The 6,791-nt window shown below is 55.4% G+C and overlaps 1 non-coding gene across 1 annotated transcript; it reads left to right on the top strand.

Moving 5' to 3' along the window:
• The first annotated feature begins 6,376 nt into the window (after window positions 1–6,376).
• Window positions 6,377–6,539, top strand: LOC134537126 (U1 spliceosomal RNA). Its single transcript, XR_010075942.1, has one exon. It is a non-coding gene; the product is annotated as a U1 spliceosomal RNA (small nuclear RNA).
• Window positions 6,540–6,791: the final 252 nt, after the last annotated feature.

The following is a 6,791-nucleotide window of genomic DNA, read 5'->3' as shown; positions in this document are numbered from 1 at the left end:
CCCGACCATCACGGTCGGAGCTGTGGACGGCATATCCCGCGACGCGGAGGGGAACTGCGGGGGTCAGCCAGGTCTCAGACAGGAACACGTCATCGGGTGAGTGCTCGCTGACGAGATGAAGGAAGTCGAGGAGCTTGGGTAGCAAGGAAAAGACGTTCCAGACTAGGATCTTAAGGGGCGGTGGGGGATCCATCGAAGAGACCCAGAAGCGCCTGGATGAGCACTTCGTATCTCTTCGAAGGGGTCCTGGCATGGGACAGGGCGGTCAGTGTGCGGCGGATGAAGGGGAAGTACTGCCTGAACAGCTAGATGAGGTCGCGTACGATCATGGTGAAAGAAGTTACGTCAGCGTCGGGTCGGTGAGATGAGGGGTCGTGTGGGGCGGATGAGGATGGCCCGTCTCGGGAGGGGAACAAGGTGGCGGCTGCGGATCCGCGCCGGTTCTAGGCGTTGGTTTTGACTGCGGGGAAGGTGCGTGCGTCTGTCAAGGTGGGTGGTTGCGGTCGGGGTGCCGGGGTGGTCTCAGGCTGTGGTCGGGGAGTGTGGCGTTGCAGGTAGGCCTGGTTAACCGGGCAGTCCATGGAAGTGGCGAAGTGCGCCTCGCCGCAGTTGACGCACTTCGGAGTCGTCGAGGTGCACTCGCGGGACTGGTGGGGCCCGGCACACTTGAAACAAGCGACCGGCCTCTCGCAGCGTGTTGATGGGTGGCCAGGATGGGAGCTGCCTCCCCTAGGTGGTGTGTGTTGACGAGGAATGGACAGGTCGTGGCGGTGTCGGTGACGCGGAGTGGAGTGACGGAAGCGACAGGGAGGTCCAGGTCGAGGAGGGCGGCGTGCACCTTCTCGGGGGTGGTGGGGATTGGGAGACGCTTCAGGACGAGTCGGTCCCCCTTCTCGTCCTGTCGCAGGTGAGTGAATGGCTGATGACCGAGCTGGGTGAAGTGGTTGAAGAGGAAAATGTGATCGGAGGCGTTGGAGGTGTATAATGAGGTGCGGCCGTCGACGGAGGTGATGGACAGTTTGCCAGAGGGGAGAGACTGAAATGATTGTGCCAGGGTGATGGGAGCCGGCAGCCGATGGGCGGCATGCGAGGAGGCTTGGTGGTGGTGGTGGTGGCGGTGGTGGTGATGGTGGCGGTGGTGGTGGGTGCGGGGGCGGCAGCAGGTCGGGTGGGTGGCCGGGTGCGGGGTCCAGGTGCAGTAGCGGAGGACGATGGTCGTGGAGTGGGTGGAAGAGAAGCGGCGGTGGCGGTCGGTTGGGGGGCGGGGTTGCGGGTGAAGTGGAAGGAGCAGGGGACGAGTCCCCATCCTCGCCAGCGGAGTCGAGTTCGAGGGCGCCAAACCGGTTGCTGATGGAGGTGTGGTCCTCGGCACGCCCCATCCTCGGTCGCTTCACCGTCTGGCGGGGAAGGCGGAAGCCCGTGTCCATCGGTGCGTCCCGGTCGGCCGCAGGCTCGACTGCGATGATCGGAAGTGAGGGGGAGGGTACAGCGATTGGTGAGGAGATGGGGTGAGAGGCCGAGGCCGTGAAGGTGCAGATGGTCGTGGTTGTCGTCGTGGTGGTGGTCGTGGTTGTAGGAGGCCGCCATGGTGAAGTCCGGGGTGAAGGGGGTGTCAGAGCAGAAGCCAGGAGGCACCATCTGGTGGTGCTTCGACTCCGACACCTTGGTGCAGCACTCCTGGGTGCGGATCCCGGCCTGGCTGGGGGTTGGAGCGGCGAGCATCGCTCTGCTCCAGCATCGTCCGGGGCACCCGTCCGGTCTCGTTGGCCACCAGGAGGCCTGGTGTAGTCTTTCAAGGGCGGCTGGGATCGTCCAGCAAAGTCGCAGTCCCCCAGGGGCGGGTCCTCCCCGGACCCCCCCTCGCCCATGCTGACGAGAAACAATCAAGTAACAGGCCGAGAGACACACCCAAGAGGAAAACCACTCTTCTCGGCCACCTGGTGACGGTCCCAGGAAGCGGCAGCAGCAGTCAGCAGTCAGGTTAAAGTTGGAAGTGAAGGAGTGAATATAAGAAGACTGATTCTGAAGTGAAACTTTCAAAGTAAAATAAATTAATTAAAGCGGAACCCGAGGGTTGAATTTAAGTTCTGCAGAGTCCCCCCGTCAATGCCCGGGGGGGGGGGGGGGGGGTGGACCCTTTTGCTTGCTGCTGATAGTTACCAGGTCTGGATGTGCACCCAGCAGTAAGTCTTCGCCCAGAAACGACTGGTCGGATCTAAAATTGGGCGAGGAAAACTCGAAATAGCTAGGAAGTCCCTGCAAACAACTCCGACTCGCGCCTATGAGCAGTTTGAAGGGAAACCAGAGCACGGTTGAAACTTTGAAAATCCGGACTATATAGGAAAAATGTGCGGACCACCACTAATGGTGAAAATAGTGCACGGTCGTGCAGCCTGAAGCCGCGAATCGTTCGAAAATCGCCTTGTGGGACACGGCACTCGATATTTCGTGAAACCCTAAGTATGTTGCTAATGGAAAAAAGTTCCTCTCTCGACTGTGCCGTGGTGCTGAAGAAGGATCAACTACGCCATTTTCCTGCTTCTTATCGCCCCATTTCGCTCTTGTCAATCCTGTCGAAAGTGGCGGAACAGGTGCTGTTGTCCTGTCTTCGTGTAGCTGTTGACATGTTGAAGTTGCTGCCCGATCACCAATTTGGCTTCAGGAAATTGCACTCGGCCACTCACGCCTTTGCACTCCTCGTTGACAGGATCACGGCGGGCTTCAATAGGTCGGAGCACTCTATGCTGATCTTCCTTGACTTAGCTAAGGCGTTTGATTCCATACAGCATCCGGCACTGCTTCACAAGTTGCGCACTTTTAGGCTGTCCGAACACCTTATTGCCATCCTGCACAGTGCCCTTCAAGCTCGCACGTTTCAGGTGCGTGTCGCCTCGTCTCTTTCCACTACCCGCGACATTACCACTGGTGTTCCTCAGGGGTCCGTGCTGAGTCCCATGTTGTTCGCGCTGTACGTTTCGGACATTCCTGTCGTTCCGAACTCGCAGATCGTGCAGTATGCGGACAACACAACATTGCTTGCCTCCGGTGCTGATGCTTACCTTCTGCGTGCGCGGGCCCAACTCGGACTCAACGTCCTTTAGGATTATTTCTCCCGTTGGGGGGTTTCTGCCAATGCCGCCAAGTCCACGGCCCTGTTCCTTACCAAGCGGCGGAAACGTCCACCCGTGCCCCTCACTCTGCGGCACGCCTATCGCCTGGTCTGACCAGGTGCGCATTCTTGGCTTCCATATTGACCGCATTCTGACCTGGCACAATCACGTTCGTCAGTTGGCTGCTCGGATGCGCACCGCTCCTCGTGCTGTCCTCTCAGTTCTCTTGCCGGTCAGCACCATCGATGTGGACCTTCGTCTTCTCCTCTGGCGCACACTTGCCAACATAAAAAAAGGAATAGAGTTTAGTTCACGGCGTTAACGATTTCTGATGCTATCAAGGTCTCAGTTTGTGATCACTATAGTCACTCTCTTTTCGTTCCATTGAAAACTCAACCCGATGTCTGGTTGTTAATACCAAGTGCGTCGAGGCTTACTTTTTGTCCATGCAGCGTGGTGGATGACAGCCTGGGCTGGGCACTGCTCGAGGCGTTGGTGAATGGGATACTGGCTTCCACTTTGCTGCAGCCCAAGACGCTTGCTCCCGCAAGCCGATGTGCACTCGACCAGCCGCTAGCCCCGCTAGCCAGCCACAGTAGTCAGCTCGTTCACGCCTCCCCATGACGTCACACCGCTCCGCGCGCGGCGCGGTGTTCACTCGTGGAAATCCAAACACAGAGCCGCTAATGTCCATAATTTTTTTAACCATACTTCAAGGCGAGTTTGAGACAAGCGCCAAACTATCTATATCATATAATACAATCTAAACCAAATCAATTAAAAAAGACGTTAATAATACAAAAGACGTTAAAACTACAAATTAATTATAAAAGTTAAACTAATGTTGGCTTAGCAAACGCCTCACGCCTCAGTCGCAGGGGATGTTGGGGTGTTTCGGCGATGGTGGGAGATTCGGGAGTGGAGGAGCAGCGCCATGCCCCCTTCCTCTCCCGTCATGATCTGAGCGGTGGGTGGCGTAGCTGGGGATCTGAAGTTGGTCAGTGGGGGAGAGCCAGGTTTCTGAGAGGAACACATCAGGGGAGTGGGTTTGAAGGAGATGGAGGAGGTCAGGAAGTTAAGGGAGGAGGGAGAAGGTATTCCAGATGAGGATTTTGAGGGGAGGGGTAAGGTTCATTCAAAGAATGAGAGGAGGGCTTGGAGGAGGATTTCAAACTTTTCAGTTTTGGTGGGGGCTTGGGAGAGGGCAGTCATGGTGCAGGGGATGATCGGGAGGTAACTCTTTATCCAGGATATGATGGTGTGGAAGGTGTCGGTGAGGGAGGTGGCATCAGTTGGGGTAGTGGTGGTGGAGAAGTTATTTTGTGGCCAGGGGGTGTTGCTGGGTGGGGGGAGGAGTGTTGTGGTGGTGGTGGGTGCTTGGGTCCAGGCATTTCCCTTGGGGGGAAAGGAACGGGCCTAGTTGTTGGGAGGGGGGTGTGGTGGTGTCAGTGGTGGGGCGGAGTGGGTGGGGTTTCATGTAGGCTATGAGAGTAGGACATTCGGGAGAGGTGGCGATGTGTGCCCCCTTGCAGAGGCAGCATTTTCGTTGTTCTGGGCCGGCGGCGCACTCCCGGGACCAGTGCTCCCTGGCGCACATGAAGCATCGGATGATGCTTGATGATGGCCAAGGAGCTGGCAGTGATAGCACTGCGGAACTCTCCCAGAACCACGGTACACCTCTAGGTTTTTCATTCAGAGGAGTTGGGATGCCTCCCCTGTAGAGTTGGTGGACACCAAGAAGGGCTTGGTGTCCGCGTCCGGACCCATCCGCAGGGGAGTCACCGCTGAGACAGGGTAGCCATCGTAGAACAGTTGGTCTTTCAATTCGTTGGCAGTTGTCGTAAGTGGGAATCGTTTGATGACCACCCTGTCACATCTTTCGTCTTGGCGTCGTCCTGTAAATGGCTGGTAGCCATGTAGTTTGAATGAGTTAAACAGAGTCGTGTGGTCGTGAATGTTGCTAGTGTAAAAGCAAGTCTTGTCCTTGATGCTTATGATGGTGAGGGGGCCAGTCAATTGTTTCTGCAGTCGGGATGCAGTGAGGAACGGTTGAGCGTGGGCGGGAACAATGCAGGAGATGGGTGGCATTTTGGGCTGGGGTGGTGGGGTTGTGGGTTGGGAGAGGGGCAGGGGCTGGGGCGGCAGAGGTGGAGGCCTGTTGGTGGTCCTGTTTGACGGTGCGCTTCCTTTGTAGTTGTGGTGGTGGTGGTTGTGCGTTTGTCGGCGGGAGAGTCGGTGTGTCAGTTTGGTCGTCTGCGTCGATTTGTAGGAAGTCGGCGAAGCGGTTATTGGTGGTGATGGTGGAGGAAATCGAAGATGTAGAGCCCAGGGACTCCTTCCGGGCCCGTTTGGTGGCCTTTTTGGGCTTGATGAATCCGTCCGCCATGGTGATGTCTCTTGGTGGTGGTGGTGGTGGTGGTGATGGTGATTGGCGATCTGGTGTTGTGTGGTGATCTGGTGGTGGTGGCCTGAGAGATAGGTCCAGTAGGGCATGAAAACTCACATTTTTTTGCGTAGCTGTAGTAGGCCTTCAGGTTCCATCGCGGACACAAATCACAGTCGAAAGCGATAAATTACCACAAAAAACCACGATTCGGGCGCGAACGAAATTCCATAGATTTGTAAAAAACGAAAGATTTATGCGTTTGAAGGGAAACCAGAGCACGGTTGAAACTTTGAAAATCCGAACTATATAGGAAAAATGTGCGGACCACCACTAATGGTGAAAATAGTGTACGGTTGTGCAGCCTGAAGCCGCGAATCGTCCAAAAATCGCCTCGTGGGACACGGCACTCGATATTTCGTGAAACTCTAAGTATGTTGCTAATGGAAAAAAGTTCCCCTCTCGACTGTTTTGTGGTGCCCGCCTTTTTGCCGAGGCGGAGGCGACGACCCGAGTGCTGCCACGCGGCAAACGGTGTAACCAAGTGCCGCCACGCGGCAAACGGTGTAACCAAGTGCCGCCACGCGGCAAATGGTGTAAACAAGTGCCGCCACGCGGCAAACGGGGTAACCAATGCACGCTGCGCGGTCGACCGTCGCCGTGGGTACAGAAACAAAGGAAACGAGGTGCGAGTAGAAATGGGCAATTGTAGGAAGAAATTGTATTTGCATTGTTGGTGTGTACTGTCATGTTGTGTGATGAACTGGCACGGGAGTGTTATGTCTGGGGAAAGAGCAGTTTCGGAGGTAGAAGTACATAACCTGAAAACAAGATGAGGTGGTCCAAGCTCCAAGTGAAATAGAAAAGCGAAACACTGCGCAGCATACTTACCTGGCGTAGGGGCTACCCTGATCAAGCAGGGGGTTCCCCCAGGGTGAGTCTCTTCCCTTGCACTTCGGTTGAGCTGACCTCTGCGATTACCCCAAATGTGGGTAACTCGGGCGCAGAGTTTTTGGTAGTCGGGACTGTGTTCGCGCTGTTCCCATGAAAAAATTTCTACTAAGTATTTGTGAAGTAGTGTTAAGAATTATGTACAGTGAAGTGTAAAATTTTTTTTTCATCTGTATGGTATGTAATGCATTCGTGGGTCTCAAGTTTACGGTGCCTTGGCGAACAATCCCACCGTCTTGAAAGTGAGGAAGCAAGGTATGTGATTGTGCTAATAGTTGGAAAAAGAAAAAAAAATTTTCATGAATGATACTTGTCCAATTCGTTTTTTTAGATTTCCCCCTCCCTGC

This window comes from Bacillus rossius, chromosome 11 (assembly GCF_032445375.1).
Source record: "Bacillus rossius redtenbacheri isolate Brsri chromosome 11, Brsri_v3, whole genome shotgun sequence".
NCBI classification, from domain to species: Eukaryota; Metazoa; Arthropoda; class Insecta; order Phasmatodea; family Bacillidae; genus Bacillus; species Bacillus rossius.
Note: the sequence above shows the minus strand (reverse complement) of the source record. Positions and strands in the feature narration are given on the sequence as shown.